The 20,206-nt window shown below is 43.1% G+C and overlaps 3 non-coding genes and 24 pseudogenes across 3 annotated transcripts; all 27 read right to left on the bottom strand.

The window, feature by feature from the left end:
* Positions 1-4,585: 4,585 nt before the first annotated feature.
* LOC148556719 (5S ribosomal RNA) lies at positions 4,586-4,721 on the bottom strand (annotated as a pseudogene).
* Positions 4,722-4,902: 181 nt separating this feature from the next.
* On the bottom strand, positions 4,903-5,021 carry LOC148556718 (5S ribosomal RNA; annotated as a pseudogene).
* A 489-nt stretch (positions 5,022-5,510) lies between these two features.
* On the bottom strand, positions 5,511-5,629 carry LOC148556717 (5S ribosomal RNA; annotated as a pseudogene).
* A 5,511-nt stretch (positions 5,630-11,140) lies between these two features.
* LOC148556716 (5S ribosomal RNA) lies at positions 11,141-11,276 on the bottom strand (annotated as a pseudogene).
* Positions 11,277-11,456: 180 nt separating this feature from the next.
* LOC148556715 (5S ribosomal RNA) lies at positions 11,457-11,571 on the bottom strand (annotated as a pseudogene).
* A 191-nt stretch (positions 11,572-11,762) lies between these two features.
* Positions 11,763-11,898, bottom strand: LOC148556714 (5S ribosomal RNA; annotated as a pseudogene).
* Positions 11,899-12,079: 181 nt separating this feature from the next.
* LOC148556713 (5S ribosomal RNA) lies at positions 12,080-12,198 on the bottom strand. Its single transcript, XR_015891134.1, has one exon. It is a non-coding gene; the product is annotated as a 5S ribosomal RNA (ribosomal RNA).
* Positions 12,199-12,647: 449 nt separating this feature from the next.
* On the bottom strand, positions 12,648-12,766 carry LOC148556712 (5S ribosomal RNA; annotated as a pseudogene).
* Positions 12,767-12,954: 188 nt separating this feature from the next.
* LOC148556711 (5S ribosomal RNA) lies at positions 12,955-13,090 on the bottom strand (annotated as a pseudogene).
* Positions 13,091-13,269: 179 nt separating this feature from the next.
* LOC148556710 (5S ribosomal RNA) lies at positions 13,270-13,388 on the bottom strand (annotated as a pseudogene).
* Positions 13,389-13,566: 178 nt separating this feature from the next.
* On the bottom strand, positions 13,567-13,685 carry LOC148556709 (5S ribosomal RNA; annotated as a pseudogene).
* Positions 13,686-14,191: 506 nt separating this feature from the next.
* On the bottom strand, positions 14,192-14,306 carry LOC148556708 (5S ribosomal RNA; annotated as a pseudogene).
* Positions 14,307-14,497: 191 nt separating this feature from the next.
* Positions 14,498-14,633, bottom strand: LOC148556707 (5S ribosomal RNA; annotated as a pseudogene).
* Positions 14,634-14,814: 181 nt separating this feature from the next.
* Positions 14,815-14,933, bottom strand: LOC148556706 (5S ribosomal RNA; annotated as a pseudogene).
* Positions 14,934-15,382: 449 nt separating this feature from the next.
* Positions 15,383-15,501, bottom strand: LOC148556705 (5S ribosomal RNA; annotated as a pseudogene).
* Positions 15,502-15,690: 189 nt separating this feature from the next.
* On the bottom strand, positions 15,691-15,826 carry LOC148556704 (5S ribosomal RNA; annotated as a pseudogene).
* Positions 15,827-16,005: 179 nt separating this feature from the next.
* Positions 16,006-16,124, bottom strand: LOC148556703 (5S ribosomal RNA; annotated as a pseudogene).
* Positions 16,125-16,302: 178 nt separating this feature from the next.
* LOC148556702 (5S ribosomal RNA) lies at positions 16,303-16,421 on the bottom strand (annotated as a pseudogene).
* Positions 16,422-16,612: 191 nt separating this feature from the next.
* Positions 16,613-16,748, bottom strand: LOC148556701 (5S ribosomal RNA; annotated as a pseudogene).
* A 180-nt stretch (positions 16,749-16,928) lies between these two features.
* On the bottom strand, positions 16,929-17,043 carry LOC148556700 (5S ribosomal RNA; annotated as a pseudogene).
* A 191-nt stretch (positions 17,044-17,234) lies between these two features.
* Positions 17,235-17,370, bottom strand: LOC148556699 (5S ribosomal RNA; annotated as a pseudogene).
* A 180-nt stretch (positions 17,371-17,550) lies between these two features.
* Positions 17,551-17,669, bottom strand: LOC148556698 (5S ribosomal RNA). The gene has a single exon (XR_015891133.1). It is a non-coding gene; the product is annotated as a 5S ribosomal RNA (ribosomal RNA).
* Positions 17,670-18,120: 451 nt separating this feature from the next.
* On the bottom strand, positions 18,121-18,239 carry LOC148556697 (5S ribosomal RNA; annotated as a pseudogene).
* Positions 18,240-18,429: 190 nt separating this feature from the next.
* On the bottom strand, positions 18,430-18,565 carry LOC148556696 (5S ribosomal RNA; annotated as a pseudogene).
* Positions 18,566-18,745: 180 nt separating this feature from the next.
* LOC148556695 (5S ribosomal RNA) lies at positions 18,746-18,860 on the bottom strand (annotated as a pseudogene).
* Positions 18,861-19,367: 507 nt separating this feature from the next.
* On the bottom strand, positions 19,368-19,486 carry LOC148556694 (5S ribosomal RNA). Its single transcript, XR_015891132.1, has one exon. It is a non-coding gene; the product is annotated as a 5S ribosomal RNA (ribosomal RNA).
* Positions 19,487-19,936: 450 nt separating this feature from the next.
* Positions 19,937-20,055, bottom strand: LOC148556693 (5S ribosomal RNA; annotated as a pseudogene).
* Positions 20,056-20,206: the final 151 nt, after the last annotated feature.

Genomic DNA, 20,206 nt, shown 5'->3' with positions numbered 1-20,206 from the left:
TCATCATTTCTTGTCATAGCAAGTTCGGTCTCAATTTCTTTTTGCTCCAAACATACATCAAACTCTCCAACATTCTTCATACTCCTTCTAACCTCACAAGACTCAACCAACCAAGTGATCATGGCCTCCTCCTCAAGAACCAAACGAAGAAAAGGGAAAGATCCCATGGTGGAGGAAGACACACATGAATATGACCAACGAAGATTCAAGTCTTGGTTTCATCAAATGCAAATTCAATGGATGAACGAGAAAAGAATCTATCCTGAAATTCCATTCTTGTTGCCGGATGATGGATGTCAAGAAATGAAGGACAAAATTCGGAAGAGGAGGTGGGAGGAACTTGCATCACCAGCCATCCGAATCAATGCCAATATCATAAGAGAGTTCTATGCAAATGTCCCAAGGCTTGACATGCGTGAGCCCCCAACGTACAAGAGCTATGTGCGGGGGGTGGAAGTAGACTTTAGCCCGGATGCAATCAAGAAAGTCTTGAAACTAAAGTCAGTCCGCTTTAGTGAACCGGGATACCAACAAAGATTGAATGAGAATCAGGATTATGATGAGATTGCGAGAGACATTTGTATGGAGAACTCAGAGTGGGAAGGAGATGACAAGAACAGATATAAGTACCTGAAGAGATGTAACCTCACCCCGGAAGCAAAAGGATGGTATGAGTTGATGAAAAGATCAATTCTGGGCACAGTGAACACCTCAGAAGTTAACAGGGAGAGAGTCGTGATGCTGCATTGCATCATTGTGGGAGGAGAGATAAGAGTTCATGACATCCTTGCAAAAGACATTCAAAAGCTGGCTGAGAAGAATTCGGCCGGATCTTGGTTATACTATCCGAGTACCATTTGGAGGTTGTGTGCAAAGGCTAAAGTTCCAATGGAAGAGGAGAATCCAATGTGGTTAAGCCAAGGCATGCCCATAACCATTGAACGAATGATGATGCCCCTTGAAGCACATCAAGGCCGAAGACCACATGGAAGAAGGGAAAGAGAAGAACCAATGGAAGAAGATGAGCCACATAGAAGAAGAGCCACAAGAGGAGGAGGAACAGCCACACTTTTTCCCACATGGCAATATGGATATGACTCAAATGCAAGAAGCAATAGGAAGATTGTCACAACAGTACACGAGAATCCAAGAAAGGCAAGAGGAATACCATTCTCTGTACATGAAAAACCAACAAGCACAAGAAGAAAGGGAGTTAAGAATAATGAACAAACAAAGTGAATTCGAGTCAAGATTCCTTGTGATGCAAGAAGAACATGCTTTTCAATCTCATGAATCTTTTGGAAAGTTGGAACAGATGCAAGCTGAAAATTTGAGGGCTCTCAAAGAGTTCACAACACTCCAAGATGCAAGGTATGAAGTACAAGCCGATTACAACATCAATAGCCAAATCAAACTGAACTATATTGGAGAACATTTGCACAACATGGATCCGGCTTTCCCAACTTTTGATGAATTCTTCCAAAAGAGAAGTGAGGTAGAGGTAAGCAATGCTATGAGACTTGAAGATAGAGTGGAGGAGGCTATGAATAAGGCTGGCTTTTGGCAAGGTCAACAGGCACCAAACACGGATGGTGGGAACACTAGCAGCCAAGTGTATGAAAGGAGAAAGAAAAGGCATGACAAATGAAAGGTGGACTTGCTCCTTGTTCATCACTACAAAGAAAAAAAATATGCATTCTATCTGTTCTAAGTGTCTTTGCATCTTTAAGTAGTTCTTTTTAATTAAAAGTCTTTGCATTATGTTTGTTTCTTTTAAAATAAGTAGGCTAGTTTATGTGTGTGCTTGTGTGTTTACTTTCACTTGACAAGAAGCATGTGTTGTCCCCTGCATCTTTAAGTTCAATAAAAGAAAAGTTTGAATGTGAAGCAAGATGATCTCTGTTAGATAGAAGTAGAATAAAAGTAAGTGGTGGTATGTGTGTGGTTGTATAATAGCTCACTTTTAGTGAATAAAGAGCTAGGATATCTCTTTCTAAGAAAAGAGTGGCCTACTGTCTATGAATCTCAATTAAATAAAAAATTCCTTGGTTAGAAAGAAAAACAAAAAGAAGGAAAGAAAAGAGATAGCAAAAAAGTGGCAGAACAAAAGGAAACAAAAAGAAACAAAGCTGGACACCAATAGCTTGAACTTTAAAATATATGCCTGTGATGTCTTTGTACTAGGATCTGCTTGGATTAGTAAGCTCTTAGGAGTGCATCAACACTCGGTGACTTGGGTTAACTAATCCGGGATCATCAGCTGAAAGTCCACTATCAAGAGCAACCTAACTACAAGGCATTTAGTAACCCAAAGAGGTGCTGGGCATCAATGTTTTAAGAAGGAATGTGAGCCAAGTGTCTATGGTGAATAATGTGTCAAGTATAAAGAAAAGAAAATGAACTTGCTACACATGACACTCAAATAAAGCTTATAAACAAAGTAATAGCCAAGGATAAAGGAATAATGAGAGGTCATAGCAGTATGTTACTTGAAGCTTGAAGGAGACTTTCTAGGCCTAGGAGTCAGTAAGAAGTGAGTATTTACATATCCACACAAAACCCCCTGAAGTATCAATAATACTCTGCTAGCATGAACATCCTCTTCCATTTCATTCTTTCTTCTCAATAAATCTTTTCTTGCTTGGGGACAAGCAAGCTTTAAGTTTGGTGTTGTGATGACAAGTCATCTTAGCCTATTTTAACTAGTCTTTTTCTTTTGTTTTCATTAAAATTATGCACTTTCTTGAGCTACAAGCAAGCCAATTAGGTAGATTTTCATGTTTCCTTTGATTTAATCAACCATGTATGAATTCATGCTATTTCATGAGGTTTTATACTATAATTGTTACATATTATGAAAGAATGAATATCTCATGATTTCAAGCATAGCTTTGATGTGTTTGGTTGATTAATGATAGGTGAAGAAAGCTTGGAGAAAGGTTGAAGCAAGAAGGAATAGCTAGGAGTAAAGAGAAGACAATGGAATAAGTGAAATTGAACCAGGAAGCAAAAAGCTGGACCTAAAGTTAGCCTCAAACTTTTGCACAAACTTTTGGGTGAAAAGTTAGCCCCAACGTTAGCCCCTAACTTTTGGGCTAACGTTGGAACTTGAAAATCACTCCCTGGGTACCAAAAGTTTGCGCCAACGTTAGCCCCTAACTTTGAGGCTAACGTTGGCACATGAAAATCCTCCCTGGGCACCAAAAGTTTGCGCCAACGTTAGCCCCCTAACTTTGAGGCTAACGTTGGCATGAAGAAAACCTCCCTGGGCACCAAAAGTTTGCACCAACGTTAGCCCCCTAACTTGGAGGCTAACGTTGGCACATGAAAATCACAAGGGGAGGAGCAAAAGTTTGCGCCAACGTTAGCCCCCTAACTTGGTGGCTAACGTTGGCGCCACAAGTGCACAAGGTAAGGCCAACGTTAGGGCCAAAGTTAGACCCCTAACTTTGGCACCAACATTGGTATCAGATGGATATAGCTGCTGATATGAAAAGTTTGGGCAAAAGTTAGCCCCCTAACTTTTGCTCAAACTTTTGGTCCAACTTTTGCAAAACTCAAACCCGGTTCAATTGGTTCGTTTTGGTTCCTCTCCAAACTCCAAGAGCAATCAACCAAGGCCTCTTTCAACCCAATTCCACCAAGAGCAAAGGCCCAACTCAAGGCTTGAAGATCATTGGAAGAAAGTGTATAAATAGGATAGAATTCAAGTTCTTCAGAGAGCTTTTCTTTTGGAATTTTCATAATAGTTTTCGGAGAGCTTTTGATATTGAGTGATCTTTAATTTCTTTGTCTTGGGGAAGGAGAATACACTTCTCTTCCTCTCAGTTTTATTGCTTTCAATTTCAATTACAATTGTCTTGGATTTTTGGGTTGGAGAATTGAAGAAATTCTGTTTCAATCTCACCCTTGGATCTGACTGCTTTGTTTACTGCTTGATTGAATTTCAATTTCTGTTAATTGCTCTTCATCCACTCTCTTTGAATTTCAATTTCAATTTCTTGTTGGATTTAGGAAGGCATTGAGATCTAGACTTGGTTTTCTAGTCTCTGGGTCCTGAGATCTAATTTCCCAATTTTACATTTTCTGTTTACTGTTTTCATGTTCATTTACTTTTCTGCTTCAAGATCCAATCTAACCCAAACCTTCTTCTACTTCTCTGCTTGATGCAATTTACTTTTCCTTGTTTAAATTCTGCAAATCCAATCCCCAATTCCCTTTACAATTCCAGCTGTTTACATTTCTTGCACTTTAAGATTCCGCTATTTACATTTCTTGCATTCTAAGTTTCTGCTATTTAATTTCTTGTTCTTTAAGATTCAGCACTTTAATTCCCTGTTCTCTTTACTTCCATGCAATTTAATTTCTGCAAATCACAAAACACTCAACCAAATCTTGATTCGCTTGACTAATTTAACCACTAAGCTAAAATTGCTCAATCCTTCAATCCCTGTGGGATCGACCTCACTCCCGTGAGTTTTTATTACTTGATACGACCCGGTACACTTGCCGGTTAGATTTGTGCGTTTTGGGAGAAATTTATTTTTCACCAAAATACTCATCAGTAAGCACGACGTAAAAAAAAGAGGTGCAACATGAGGACTTCCCAGGAGGTCACCCATCCTAGTACTACTCTCGTCCTAGTACTACTCTCGCCCAAGCACGCTTAACTGCGGAGTTCTAATGGGATCCGGTGCATTAGTGCTGGTATGATCGCACCTATTAAAGTATGTGCACACAATTATCATAAGCATGTCTCGCGATGTAGGGTAAGTCGAGCTGCGAAGCCCTGCGGGGCCCGTGTGAGCTTGCCGAAAATCAGGTCATTGAGGTTCGCTTTAGCAAAACTATTAAAGTTAGCGTCGTTTAAAGAACGAGGGTAAGCACGACGTAAAAAAAAAAGTGGTGCAACACGAGGACTTCCCAGGAGGTCACCCATCCTAGTATTACTCTCGCCCAAGCACGATTAACTTCGGAATTCTGATGGGATCTGGTGCATTAGTGCTGGTATGATCACACCTATTAAAGTATGCGCACACAATTATCATAAGCATGTCTCGCGACGTTGGTTAAGTCGAGTTCCGAATTCCTGCGGGGCCCGTGCGTGCTTGCCAAAAATCAGGTCATTGAGGCTCGCTTTAGCGAAAGTATTCAAGTTAGCGTCTTTTAAAGAACGAGGGTAAGCACGACGTAAAAAAAATGGTGCAACACGAGGACTTCCTAGGAGGTCACCCATCCTAGTACTACTCTCGTGCTAGTACTACTCTCGCCCAAGCACGCTTAACTGTGGAGTTCTGATGGGATCCGGTGCATTAGTGCTGGTATCACCTATTAAAGTATGCGCACATAATTATCATAAGCATGTCTCGCGACGTAGGGTAAGTCGAGCTGCGAAGCCCTGCGGGGCCCATGTGAGCTTGCCAAAAATTAGATCATTGAGGTTCGCTTTAGCGAAACTATTCAAGATAGCGTCGTTTAAAGACCGATGGTAAGCACGACGTAAAAAAAAAAGGGTGCAACACGAGGACTTCCCAGGAGGTCACCCATCCTAGTACTAATCTTGCCCAAGCACGCTTAACTGTAGAGTTCTGATGGGATCCGGTGCATTAGTGCTGGTATGATCGCACCTGTTAAAGTATGCGCACACGATTATTATAAGCATGTATCGCAACGTAGGGTAAGTCGAGCTGCGAATCCCTACGGGGCCTGTGCGAGCTTGCCGAAAATCAGGTCATTGAGTGGTTGCTCGTCATCTAAGGTGGGGGTATTACTCCCATGCTTACTGGAGTTTGTTGGGTTCTTCTCCATGATCTGCACAATCACAAATAGTCCAAATGAAGATTGAATACATTCATGTCCAAAATGTGGTTAAAAGGTTTAGCTGACACAATGTATCAAACAGTTGATAGGTTTGAAAGATTAGTAAGAGAGAATTGCTTCTCTCGTACATTCAACAAGCTGAAATATTAGAATCATAGGAAGCCAGAGGAACCAAGAAAACTTCACTTTATTGCTAAAGTGAGGTTTCAGTTAATTCAAGCAAAAATTCAAACAGTTAGTGTGTCAGTCAAAAATTAGAGAAACAGAAAAGAAAAAGTGCTTGATCTAGATCTCCACTTCACGTAATCATTGTCAATCTATTTCAATCCCCGGCAACGGCGCCAAAAACTTGATGTGTATTTTCGGAAAATGAAAAACGAATTCCAAACACACAAATCTAATCGGCAAACACACAAATCTAACCGGCAAGTGTACCGGGTCGTATCAAGTAATAAAACTCACGGGAGTGAGGTCGATCCCACAGGGATTGAAGGATTGAGCAATTTTAGTTTAGTGGTTGATTTAGTCAAGCGAATCAAGAGTTGATTTGAGTGGTTTGTATTCGACAGAAGCTAAATTGCATGAGATGTAAAGGGAGAAGGGTAGATTGCAGAAAATTAAAGAGCAAAGAAAGTAAATAAGCTGAATCTTAAAGAACAAGTAATGTAAATTGCAGAAACTTAGATTGCAAGAAATGTAAATTGTAGAATCTTAAAGTGCAAGAAATGTAAATGGCTTGAATTATAAAGGGAATTGGGAAGTGGATTTGCAGAAATTAAACAAGGAAAAGTAAATTGCATTAATCAGACAAGTAGAAAGTGACTTGAATTGAACCGGATCTCAAACGGAAATGTAAATGAACTTGAAAAGCTTTAAACAGAGAATTTAAAATGCAAACTCCAGATCTCAGGACCCAAGAGACTAGATAACCGAGTCTAGATCTCAATGCCTTCCTAGATCCAAATGTGGAATTCAATTGCAAGAAATTAAAGATCAAAACAGAAGAAAGCTTGAATGTAAATCTCAATTCTCCAATGATGCAGTAAAAGAAACAGAAAGAGATCTCAAGGTGAGATTGAGACAGAATTTCCCCAATTCTCAACACCCAAGACTCAAGACAAGTGTAATTGAAATTGAAAACAAGAAAACTAAGAGGAAGAGAATTCAATTCTCCTTCCCCAAACTCAGAAACTCAGAACAGTTCAAAATCCAAAAGCTCTCAAAAAAAACTACTCAGCAAAAACTCAAAGGAAAAGCTCCCCGAAAAACTTAAATCCTAAGCTATTTATACACTTTCTTCAAATGGTCTTCAAGCCTTGAATTGGGCCTTTGCTCTTGATGGAATTGGGTTGATAAAGGCCTTGGTTGATTGCTCTTGGAGTTGGAGAAAGATCCATTGTGAACCGGGTTGAAATCATGAAAGTTTGAGTAAAAGTTTGAGGCAAACTTTTACTCAAACTTTTTATACCAGATGGCTTCACTTGCTGCTACCAACATTTGGTCTAAAGTTTGAGGTCAAACTTTTGCTCAAACGTTGGCCCCCTTGTGCATGTGTGGCACCAACGTTTGCCAAAAAGCTTGAGGCAAACGTTGGCACAAACTTTTCTCCTCCAGGGTGTGCAAGTGTGGCGCCAACATTTGCCAAAAAGTTTGAGGCAAACGTTGGCGCATGCTTTTTTCCTCCAGGGTGTTGGTTTTGTGATGCCAACGTTTGCCAAAAAGTTTGAGGCAAACGTTGGCTTAAGCTTTTCTCCCAAAAGTTTGAGCTAAAGTTTGAGGCAAACTTTTGCTCAAGCTTTTTTCCTCTAGAGTGTTTTCAATTCTTCCAAAAGTTTGAGCTAAAGTTTGAGGCAAACTTTGGCTCAAACTTTTTTCCTCTGGCATGTTTTCAACTCTTCTAAAAGTTTGAGAAAAAGTTTGAGGCAAACTTTGGCTCAAACTTTTTGTTCTCTCTTGCTCCTAGCCATTCCTTCTTCTTTCAACCTTCTTCAAAACTCTTTCCACCTATCATCAATCAATCAAAACAATCAAAGCTATGCCTCAAATCATGAGATTGTGTTTCTTTCATAATATATGATAATTATAGCATAAAATCTCATGAAAGTGCATGAATTCATACATGGTTGATTGAATTAAAGGAAACATGGAAATCTACCCAATTGGCTTGCTTATGGCTTAAGAAAGTACATAAAATCAATTGAAAACAAAAGAAAAAGGCTAGTGAAACTAGGCTAAGATGGCTTGTCTTCACAACACCAAACTTAAAGCTTGCTTGTCCCCAAGCAAGAAAAGAATTATGCTCAAAGGTTCTTTCAATCAGAATGGATTTGAAAAATTACATGTACTATCCTGTGAGTGAAGTGATCAAGTGACAGTGGGGTGAACTCTAAATTATATGCTCATGCAAGGGCTTCAGTGCTTACTAGTCCCTACATCTTGGGGGTCTTAGGTCCTAGGATTTTCATCCAAATGATATCATGGAGATCTCTCTATAGGTAATCACCTTGAAGCAGCTTATGATTTCTGTGTTTTGGCCTTGACTCTAAGTGTCATGTCTCAAAGCGGCTCTTTAGATAAGCTTTCAATCAATACTCCTAAACCAGTTGGTTTTAAGGTATTAGGTGTTAAAGCACCCCTTAGTATTTACTTGCTCAAGCCTCTCTCTTTGACACACTTCGACCACAAGCATTTACTAGGATAATAACTCTTTGAGTTCTTGTTTCTTTCTTCTTTTCTGCCTAGTAATTGATGCTCAAAGCCTTGGGCCATGTTCTTTTTGTTTTTGTATTTTCTTTATTTTCTTTTGTTTTGTTTGCTGCTTCTCGGATCAAAAAATTTTTGATAATCTCCACAATACTTCTTTGAACTTCATGTCCTGCCTATGAGCTCCCATGCAAGTTTTCATAAGCATGCAACATCAATACATAATCATACAACTAGAACCACCACTTCTCCTAATCTTTTGCTTGCCTCAAAATTGTTTAATTCCTCAATCCTTCTTTCCAAAGAACTTTCATGTGATGCATTTTTGAAAAATTGAGTGCAAACAAGTTTTGGGGAGTATAGTGTTGTAAATGATCAAGCAATCTTGCTTATTGAATTACAGAAAAACTATACTAGACAGAAGGACAGATAGGGGTATATTATCACTTTCAATCACAGCAATATCTGCTAATAAACAATACAACCTTTTGGAGTTTACTTGTTGTCCTCTTTCTCATCATCATTGCTGGTCTTCACATTCCTCTTTCACCTCTTTGATTGATGATGCTAAGTCTTCCAAAAGTTTGTATGGTGTTCTGCAGTGTTATTGAAAGTTGCTTGTTCCCCAAGCACTTAGAAACAATGGTTAGCATGCATGATTTAATTGTGGGCCTTTGAACTTACTTTGGTGTGGGAACACCAAACTTAGTATCTTGCCAATGGTTCTTATGCATCAGATTAACCATATGTGGAACTCTTTTTCTTTTTTTTTTCAAAAGCAATAGAACTAAAGACTAGGAAACAGCAGAATAGTTAACTAGTTCGTCTAGATGCTTGAAGCTAGCATTATGCAGAAAGTGAGAATGTGTTTTATGATGGAATTTTGGTGGAATACCAAACTTAGAATCCTTCATTCTCCTTTATATTGTTTTGGTGTGTAACACCAAACTTAGCTTCTTGCAATATAGATGAAGTTAATTAACCTTTTTATTAAAATAACTATGGAAAGAAAACTACCTCAGGTTGGGTTGCCTCCCAACAAGCGCTCTTTTATTGTCATTAGCTTGACATCCTTCATCCTCTGATCATGGAAGTTGAGGCTTTTGTTGCCTTTGGTTTCCCCCTCTCACCGTGGGCCTTTCCTTGATGATTTTTTCTTTTCCCGTAGCCTTCTCACTTTTTTCCATAACTGCTTTCCCTTTCAACCCAGCAGCTTTTTCACTGTTCTTTGGGTCATCTTCAGTGGCCCTTAGGGATATATTTGCCTCTCTCTCGCCCAATTCAGCAAGGTTTTGAACCAGTTGTTCCATTTGCCTTTCAACTCTTCTGAGTGAGACCTCTTGGTTCCTGCTTATCATCTCTTGATTTTTCCTTATTTCTTCCTGCTCTATTGTTATCATTTCTTGAACTTTCATGAATCTTTACATCATCATTTCTAGAACATAGAGTCTTTGAGAGTTTGGAATTGGTTGTGGTTGTGTCAACTGTGATGGTTGATGAGAGTCATTTTGGGCGAGTGGTGAGATAGGACGGGGTTGGAAGTGTGTGTATTGGGATGGTGTGTGATGATTGTTGTTGTGGGGGTGGTTTTTATGTTGGTTTTTGAAGTAGGGGTTGTTGCAGTTGAAGTCCCTTGGTTTTTGATTTTGGTTTTCAACCCCTCTCCAGTTAGATTGAGTTCTCCAGGGTGGGTTGTACACATCATTCTGAGTCCTACGTTGGAACATGCTTGAGGAGCTGTCTGGAGAGTATGATCGCTCATGACTTGGTTGCTCATAGTTAATTACTCCAGAACCTTTTTCAGGTTGATTCCAACAATGGGGATTTTGAGGTGAGTTCTGTGCATTTGCCACAGCATGTTGCAGTTCATCTATTTTTCTGTTAATCAGCTCCAATTGTTGCTTAAGCTGTTGATGTATCTGCTCGCTTTGGGCCATGACTGCACGAATACCTTCAATTTCCTTTTCTTGTGCGAATGGTTGCACTCCTGCCTCTGGTTTAACAGTTCTCTGAGGTGGCTTCAGCTTGGCTAGGAGTTCAATCATTAGTTCTTCCCGTCCGATGATGTTTCCTTTTGGGAAAGCTTCAAACCACTGAGCAATATCGTTCATGGTGATGAGTGGTTGCTCGTCATCTAAGGTGGGGGTATTACTCCCATGCTTACTGGAGTTTGTTGGGTTCTTCTCCATGATCTGCACAATCACAAATAGTCCAAATGAAGATTGAATTAAAGGAAACATGGAAATCTACCCAATTGGCTTGCTTATGGCTTAAGAAAGTGCATAAAATCAGTTGAAAACAAAAGAAAAAGGCTAGTGAAACTAGGCTAAGATGGCTTGTCATCAAGCACGACGTAAAAAAAATAAAAAAAAAAGAGGTGCTACAACTGCGGAATTCTGATAGGATCCGGTGCATTAGTGCTGGTATGATCGCTCCTGTTAAAGTATGCGCACACAATTATCATAAGCATGTCTCGCGACGTAGGGTAAGTCGAGCTGTGAATCCCTGCGGGGCCCGTGCGAACTTGCCGAAAATCAGGTCATTGAGGCTCGCTTTAGCTAAGCTATTCAATAAAACGTCGTTTACAGAACAAGGGTAAGCACGACATAAAAAAAAAGTGGTGCAACACGAGGACTTCCCAAGAGGTCACCCATCCTAGTACTACACTCGTCCTAGTACTACTCTCGCCCAAGCACGCTTAACTGCGGAGTTCTGATGGGATCCGGTGCATTAGTGCTGGTATGATCGCACCTATTAAAGTATGCGCACACAATTATCATAAGCATGTCTCGCGACGTAGGGTAAGTCGAGCTGTGGAGCCCTGCGGGGCCCGTGTGAGCTTGCCAAAAATCAGGTCATTGAGGTTCGCTTTAGCAAAACTATTCAAGTTAGCATCGATTAAAGAACGAGGGTAAGCACGACGTAAAAAAAAAAGGGTGCAACATGAGGACTTCCCAGGAGGTCATCCTAGTACTACTCTTGCCCAAGCACGCTTAACTGTAGAGTTCTGATGGGATCCGGTGCATTAGTGCTGGTATGATCGCACCTGTTAAAGTATGCGCACACAATTATCATAAGCATGTCTCGCAACGTAGGGTAAGTCGAGCTGCGAATGCCTACGGGGACCGTGCGAGCTTGCCGAAAATCAGGTCATTGAGGATCGCTTTAGGTAAACTATTCAAGATAGTGTCGTTTAAAGAACGAGGGTAAGCACGACGTAAAAAAAAACAAAAAAAAAAGAGGTGTAACATGAGGACTTCCCAGGAGGTCACCCATCCTAGTACTACTCTCGTCCTAGTACTACTCTCGCCCAAGCACGCTTAACTGCGGAGTTCTGATGGGATCCGATGCATTAGTGCTGGTATGATCGCACCTATTAAAGTATGCGCACACAATTATCATAAGCATGTCTCGCGACGTAGGGTAAGTCGAGCTGCGAAGCCCTGCGGGGCCCGTGTGAGATTGCTGAAAATCAGGTCATTGAGGTTCGCTTTAGCAAAACTATTAAAGTTACCGTCGTTTAAAGAACGAGGGTAAGCACGACGTAAAAAAAAAAGTGGTGCAACACGAGGACTTCCCAGGAGGTCACCCATCCTAGTACTACTCTCGCCCAAGCACGCTTAACTGCGGAGTTCGGATGGGAACCGGTGCATTAGTGCTGGTATGATCGCACTTGTTAAAGTATGCGCACACAATTAGCATAAGCATGTCTCACGACGTAGGGTAAGTCTAGCTGCGAATCCCTGTGGGGTCCGTGCGAGCTTGCCGAAAATCAGGTCATTGAGGCTCGCTTTAGCTAAACTATTTAATATAGCGTTGTTTAAAAAACAAAGGTAAGCACGACGAAAAAAAAAAAAGAGGTGCAACACGAGGACTTCCCAGGAGCCGCTTAACTGCGGAATTCTGATAGGATCCAGTGCATTAGTGCTGGTATGATCGCACCTGTTAAAGTATGCGCACACAATAATCATAAGCATGTCTCGCGACGTAGGGTAAGTTGAGCTCCGAATCCCTGCGTTGCCCGTGCGAACTTGCCGAAAATCAGGTCATTGAGGCTCGCTTTAGCTAAGCTATTCAATATAGCGTCGTTTAAAGAACAAGGGTAAGCACGACGTAAAAAAAAAAAGGTGCTACACGAGGACTTCCCAAGAGGTCACCCATCCTAGTACTACTCTCTCCCAAGCACGCTTAACTGCGGAATTCTGATGGGATCCGGTCTATTAGTGCTGGTATGATCGTACCTGTTAAAGTATGCGCACACAATTATCATAAGCATGTCTCGCGACGTAGGGTAAGTCGGCTGCGAATCCCTGCGGGGCTCGTGCAAGCTTGCCGAAAATCAGGTCATTGAGGCTCGCTTTAGCTAAACTATTCAAGATAGCGTCGTTTAAAGAATGAGGGTAAGCATGACGTAAAAAAAACAAAAAAAAAGAGGTGCAACATGAGGACTTCCAAAGAGGTCACCCATCCTAGTACTACTCTCGTCCTAGTACTACTCTCGCCCAAACACGCTTAACTGCGGAGTTCTGATGGGATCCGGTGCATTAGTGCTGGTATGATCGCACCTATTAAAGTATGCGCACACAATTATCATAAGCATGTCGCGCGACGTAGGGTAAGTCGAGCTGCGAAGCCCTGCGGGGCCCGTGTGAGCTTGCCGAAAATTAGGTCATTGAGGTTTGCTTTAGCGAATCTATTCAAGTTAGTGTCGTTTAAAGAACGAGGGTAAGCACGACGTAAAAAAAAGAGGTGCAACACGAGCAATTCCCGGGAGGTCAACCATCCAAGAACTACTCTCTCCCAAGCACGCTTAAATGCGGAGTTCTGATGGGATCCGGTGCATTAGTGCTGGTATGATGGCACCTGTTAAAGTATGCGCACACAATTATCATAAGCATGTCTCGCGACGTAGGGTAACTCGAGCTGCGAATCGCTGCGGGGCTCGTGCGAGCTTGCCAAAAATCAGGTCATTGAGGCTCGCTTTAGCTAAGCTATTCAATATAGCATCGTTTAAAGAATAAGGGTAAGCACGACGTAAAAAAAAAGGTGCTACACGAGGACTTCCCAGGAGGTCACCCATCCTAGTACTACTCCCGCCCAAGCACGCTTAACTGCGGAATTCTGATGGGATCCGGTCCATTAGTGCTAGTATGATCGTACCTGTTAAAGTATGCGCACACAATTATCATAAGCATGTCTCGCGACGTAGGGTAAGTCGAGGTACGAATCCCTGTGGGGCTCGTGCAAGCTTGCCGAAAATCAGGTCATAGAGGCTCGCTTTAGCTAAACTATTCAAGATAGCATCGTTTAAAGAACGAGGGTAAGCACGACTTAAAAAAAAACAAAAAAAAAGAGGTGCAACATGAGGACTGCCAAAGAGGTCACCCATCCTAGTACTACCCTCGTCCTAGTACTACTCTCGGCCAAACACGCTTAACTACGGAGTTCTGATGGGATCCGGTGCATTAGTACTGGTATGATCGCACCTATTAAAGTATGCGCACACAATTATCATAAGCATGTCTCGCGACGTAGGATAAGTCGAGCTGCGAAGCCCTGCGGGGCCCGTGTGAGCTTGCCAAAAATCAGGTCATTGAGGTTCGCTTTAGCGAAACTATTCAAGTTAGCGTCGTTTAAAGAACGAGGGTAAGCACGACGTAAAAAAAAAAGGGTGCAACATGAGGACTTCCCAGGAGGTCATCCTAGTACTACTCTTGCCCAAGCACGCTTAACTGTAGAGTTCTGATGGGATCCGGTGCATTAGTGCTGGTATGATCGCACCTGTTAAAGTATGCGCACACAATTATCATAAGCATGTCTCGCAACGTAGGGTAAGTCGAGCTGCGAAGCCCAACGGGGCCCGTGCGAGCTTGCTGAAAATCAGGTCATTGAGGATCGCTTTAGGTAAACTATTCAAGATAGTGTCGTTTAAAGAACGAGGGTAAGCACGACGTAAAAAAAAACCAAAAAAAAAGAGGTGTAACATGACGACTTCCCAGGAGGTCACCCATCCTAGTACTACTCTCGTCCTAGTACTACTCTCGCCCAAGCACGCTTAACTGCGGAGTTCTGATGGGATCCGATGCATTAGTGCTGGTATGATCGCACCTATTAAAGTATGCGCACACAACTATCATAAGCATGTCTCGCGACGTAGGGTAAGTCGAGCTGCGAAGCCCTGCGGGGCCCGTGTGAGATTGCTGAAAATCAGGTCATTGAGGTTCGCTTTAGCAAAACTATTAAAGTTACCGTCGTTTAAAGAACGAGGGTAAGCACGACGTAAAAAAAAAAGTGGTGCAACACGAGGACTTCCCAGGAGGTCACCCATCCTAGTACTACTCTCGCCCAAGCACGCTTAACTGCGGAGTTAGGATGGGAACCGGTGCATTAGTGCTGGTATGATCGCACTTGTTAAAGTATGCGCACACAATTATCATAAGCATGTCTCGCGACGTAGGGTAAGTCTAGCTGCGAATCCCTGTGGGGTCCGTGCGAGCTTGCCGAAAATCAGGTCATTGAGGCTCGCTTTAGCTAAACTATTTAATATAGCGTTGTTTAAAGAACCAAGGTAAGCACAACGAAAAAAAAAAAAGAGGTGCAACACGAGGACTTCCCAGGAGCCGCTTAACTGCGGAATTCTGATAGGATCCGGTGCATTAGTGCTGGTATGATCGCACCTGTTAAAGTATGCGCACACAATAATCATAAGCATGTCTCGTGACGTAGGGTAAGTCGAGCTCCGAATCCCTGCGTTGCCCGTGCGAACTTACCGAAAATCAGGTCATTGAGGCTCGCTTTAGCTAAGCTATTCAATATAGCGTCGTTTAAAGAACAAGGGTAAGCACGACGTAAAAAAAAAAAGGTGCTACACGAGGACTTCCCAAGAGGTCACCCATCCTAGTACTACTCTCTCCCAAGCACGCTTAACTGCGGAATTCTGATGGGATCCGGTCTATTAGTGCTGGTATGATCGTACCTGTTAAAGTATGCGCACACAATTATCATAAGCATGTCTCGCGACGTAGGGTAAGTCGGCTGCGAATCCCTGCGGGGCTCGTGCAAGCTTGCCGAAAATCAGGTCATTGAGGCTCGCTTTAGCTAAACTATTCAAGATAGCGTCGTTTAAAGAATGAGGGTAAGCATGACGTAAAAAAAAACAAAAAAAAAGAGGTGCAACATGAGGACTTCCAAAGAGGTCACCCATCCTAGTACTACTCTCGTCCTAGTACTACTCTCGCCCAAACACGCTTAACTACGGAGTTCTGATGGGATCCGGTGCATTAGTGCTGGTATGATCGCACCTATTAAAGTATGCGCACACAATTATCATAAGCATGTCGCGCGACGTAGGGTAAGTCGAGCTGCGAAGCCCTGCGGGGCCCATGTGAGCTTGCCGAAAATTAGGTCATTGAGGTTTGCTTTAGCGAATCTATTCAAGTTAGTGTCGTTTAAAGAACGAGGGTAAGCACGACGTAAAAAAAAGAGGTGCAACACGAGCAATTCCCGGGAGGTCAACCATCCAAGAACTACTCTCGCCCAAGCACGCTTAACTGCGGAGTTCTGATGGGATCCGGTGCATTAGTGCTGGTATGATGGCACCTGTTAAAGTATGCGCACACAATTATCATAAGCATGTCTCGCGACGTAGGGTAACTCGAGCTGCGAATCGCTGCGGGGCTCGTGCGAGCTTGCCAAAAATCAGGTCATTGAGGCTCGCTTTAGCTAAGCTATTCAATATAGCGTCGTTTAAAGAATAAGGGTAAGCACGACGTAAAAAAAAAGGTGCTACACGAGGACTTCCCAGGAGGTCACCCATCCTAGTACTACTCCCGCCCAAGCACGCTTAACTGCGGAATTCTGATGGGATCCGGTCCATTAGTGCTAGTATGATCGTACATGTTAAAGTATGCGCACACAATTATCATAAGCATGTCTCGCGACGTAGGGTAAGTCGAGGTACGAATCCCTGTGGGGCTCGTGCAAGCTTGCCGAAAATCAGGTCATAGAGGCTCGCTTTAGCTAAACTATTCAAGATAGCATCGTTTAAAGAACGAGGGTAAGCACGACTTAAAAAAAAACAAAAAAAAAAGAGGTGCAACATGAGGACTTCCAAAGAGGTCACCCATCCTAGTACTACCCTCGTCCTAGTACTACTCTCGGCCAAACACGCTTAACTACGGAGTTCTGATGGGATCCGGTGCATTAGTACTGGTATGATCGCACCTATTAAAGTATGCGCACACAATTATCATAAGCATGTCTCGCGACGTAGGATAAGTCGAGCTGCGAAGCCCTGCGGGGCCCGTGTGAGCTTGCCAAAAATCAGGTCATTGAGGTTCGCTTTAGCGAAACTATTCAAGTTAGCGTCGTTTAAAGAACGAGGGTAAGCACGACGTAAAAAAAAAAGGGTGCAACATGAGGACTTCCCAGGAGGTCATCCTAGTACTACTCTTGCCCAAGCACGCTTAACTGTAGAGTTCTGATGGGATCCGGTGCATTAGTGCTGGTATGATCGCACCTGTTAAAGTATGCGCACACAATTATCATAAGCATGTCTCGCAACGTAGGGTAAGTCGAGCTGCGAAGCCCAACGGGGCCCGTGCGAGCTTGCCGAAAATCAGGTCATTGAGGATCGCTTTAGGTAAACTATTCAAGATAGTGTCGTTTAAAGAACGAGGGTAAGCACGACGTAAAAAAAAACCAAAAAAAAAGAGGTGTAACATGACGACTTCCCAGGAGGTCACCCATCCTAGTACTACTCTCGTCCTAGTACTACTCTCGCCCAAGCACGCTTAACTGCGGAGTTCTGATGGGATCCGATGCATTAGTGCTGGTATGATCGCACCTATTAAAGTATGCGCACACAACTATCATAAGCATGTCTCGCGACGTAGGGTAAGTCGAGCTGCGAAGCCCTGCGGGGCCCGTGTGAGATTGCTGAAAATCAGGTCATTGAGGTTCGCTTTAGCAAAACTATTAAAGTTACCGTCGTTTAAAGAACGAGGGTAAGCACGACGTAAAAAAAAAGTGGTGCAACACGAGGACTTCCCAGGAGGTCACCCATCCTAGTACTACTCTCGCCCAAGCACGCTTAACTGCGGAGTTCGGATGGGAACCGGTGCATTAGTGCTGGTATGATCGCACTTGTTAAAGTATGCGCACACAATTATCATAAGCATGTCTCGCGACGTAGGGTAAGTCTAGCTGCGAATCCCTGTGGGGTCCGTGCGAGCTTGCCGAAAATCAGGTCATTGAGGCTCGCTTTAGCTAAACTATTTAATATAGCGTTGTTTAAAGAACCAAGGTAAGCACAACGAAAAAAAAAAAAAAGAGGTGCAACACGAGGACTTCCCAGGAGCCGCTTAACTGCGGAATTCTGATAGGATCCGGTGCATTAGTGCTGGTATGATCGCACCTGTTAAAGTATGCGCACACAATAATCATAAGCATGTCTCGTGACGTAGGGTAAGTCGAGCTCCGAATCCCTGCGTTGCCCGTGCGAACTTGCCGAAAATCAGGTCATTGAGGCTCGCTTTAGCTAAGCTATTCAATATAGCGTCGTTTAAAGAACAAGGGTAAGCACGACGTAAAAAAAAAAAGGTGCTACACGAGGACTTCCCAAGAGGTCACCCATCCTAGTACTACTCTCTCCCAAGCACGCTTAACTGCGGAATTCTGATGGGATCCGGTCTATTAGTGCTGGTATGATCGTACCTGTTAAAGTATGCGCACACAATTATCATAAGCATGTCTCGCGACGTAGGGTAAGTCGGCTGCGAATCCCTGCGGGGCTCGTGCAAGCTTGCCGAAAATCAGGTCATTGAGGCTCGCTTTAGCTAAACTATTCAAGATAGCGTCGTTTAAAGAATGAGGGTAAGCATGACGTAAAAAAAAACAAAAAAAAAAGAGGTGCAACATGAGGACTTCCAAAGAGGTCACCCATCCTAGTACTACCCTCGTCCTAGTACTACTCTCGGCCAAACACGCTTAACTACGGAGTTCTGATGGGATCCGGTGCATTAGTACTGGTATGATCGCACCTATTAAAGTATGCGCACACAATTATCATAAGCATGTCTCGCGACGTAGGATAAGTCGAGCTGCGAAGCCCTGCGGGGCCCGTGTGAGCTTGCCAAAAATCAGGTCATTGAGGTTCGCTTTAGCGAAACTATTCAAGTTAGCGTCGTTTAAAGAACGAGGGTAAGCACGACGTAAAAAAAAAAGGGTGCAACATGAGGACTTCCCAGGAGGTCATCCTAGTACTACTCTTGCCCAAGCACGCTTAACTGTAGAGTTCTGATGGGATCCGGTGCATTAGTGCTGGTATGATCGCACCTGTTAAAGTATGCGCACACAATTATCATAAGCATGTCTCGCAACGTAGGGTAAGTCGAGCTGCGAAGCCCAACGGGGCCCGTGCGAGCTTGCCGAAAATCAGGTCATTGAGGATCGCTTTAGGTAAACTATTCAAGATAGTGTCGTTTAAAGAACGAGGGTAAGCACGACGTAAAAAAAAACCAAAAAAAAAGAGGTGTAACATGACGACTTCCCAGGAGGTCACCCATCCTAGTACTACTCTCGTCCTAGTACTACTCTCGCCCAAGCACGCTTAACTGCGGAATTCTGATGGGATCCGATGCATTAGTGCTGGTATGATCGCACCTATTAAAGTATGCGCACACAACTATCATAAGCATGTCTCGCGACGTAGGGTAAGTCGAGCTGCGAAGCCCTGCGGGGCCCGTGTGAGATTGCTGAAAATCAGGTCATTGAGGTTCGCTTTAGCAAAACTATTAAAGTTACCGTCGTTTAAAGAACGAGGGTAAGCACGACGTAAAAAAAAAGTGGTGCAACACGAGGACTTCCCAGGAGGTCACCCATCCTAGTACTACTCTCGCCCAAGCACGCTTAACTGCGGAGTTCGGATGGGAACCGGTGCATTAGTGCTGGTATGATCGCACTTGTTAAAGTATGCGCACACAATTATCATAAGCATGTCTCGCGACGTAGGGTAAGTCTAGCTGCGAATCCCTGTGGGGTCCGTGCGAGCTTGCCGAAAATCAGGTCATTGAGGCTCGCTTTAGCTAAACTATTTAATATAGCGTTGTTTAAAGAACCAAGGTAAGCACAACGAAAAAAAAAAAAAAGAGGTGCAACACGAGGACTTCCCAGGAGCCGCTTAACTGCGGAATTCTGATAGGATCCGGTGCATTAGTGCTGGTATGATCGCACCTGTTAAAGTATGCGCACACAATAATCATAAGCATGTCTCGTGACGTAGGGTAAGTCGAGCTCCGAATCCCTGCGTTGCCCGTGCGAACTTGCCGAAAATCAGGTCATTGAGGCTCGCTTTAGCTAAGCTATTCAATATAGCGTCGTTTAAAGAACAAGGGTAAGCACGACGTAAAAAAAAAAGGTGCTACACGAGGACTTCCCAAGAGGTCACCCATCCTAGTACTACTCTCTCCCAAGCACGCTTAACTGCGGAATTCTGATGGGATCCGGTCTATTAGTGCTGGTATGATCGTACCTGTTAAAGTATGCGCACACAATTATCATAAGCATGTCTCGCGACGTAGGGTAAGTCGGCTGCGAATCCCTGCGGGGCTCGTGCAAGCTTGCCGAAAATCAGGTCATTGAGGCTCGCTTTAGCTAAACTATTCAAGATAGCGTCGTTTAAAGA

The sequence above is a fragment of the Arachis ipaensis genome, chromosome B6, assembly GCF_059453495.1.
Source record: "Arachis ipaensis isolate K30076 ecotype BB chromosome B6, ASM5945349v1, whole genome shotgun sequence".
Classification (NCBI taxonomy): Eukaryota; Viridiplantae; Streptophyta; class Magnoliopsida; order Fabales; family Fabaceae; genus Arachis; species Arachis ipaensis.
The sequence above is the reverse complement of the archived record's forward strand: the minus strand, read 5'-3'. Positions and strand labels throughout refer to the sequence as shown.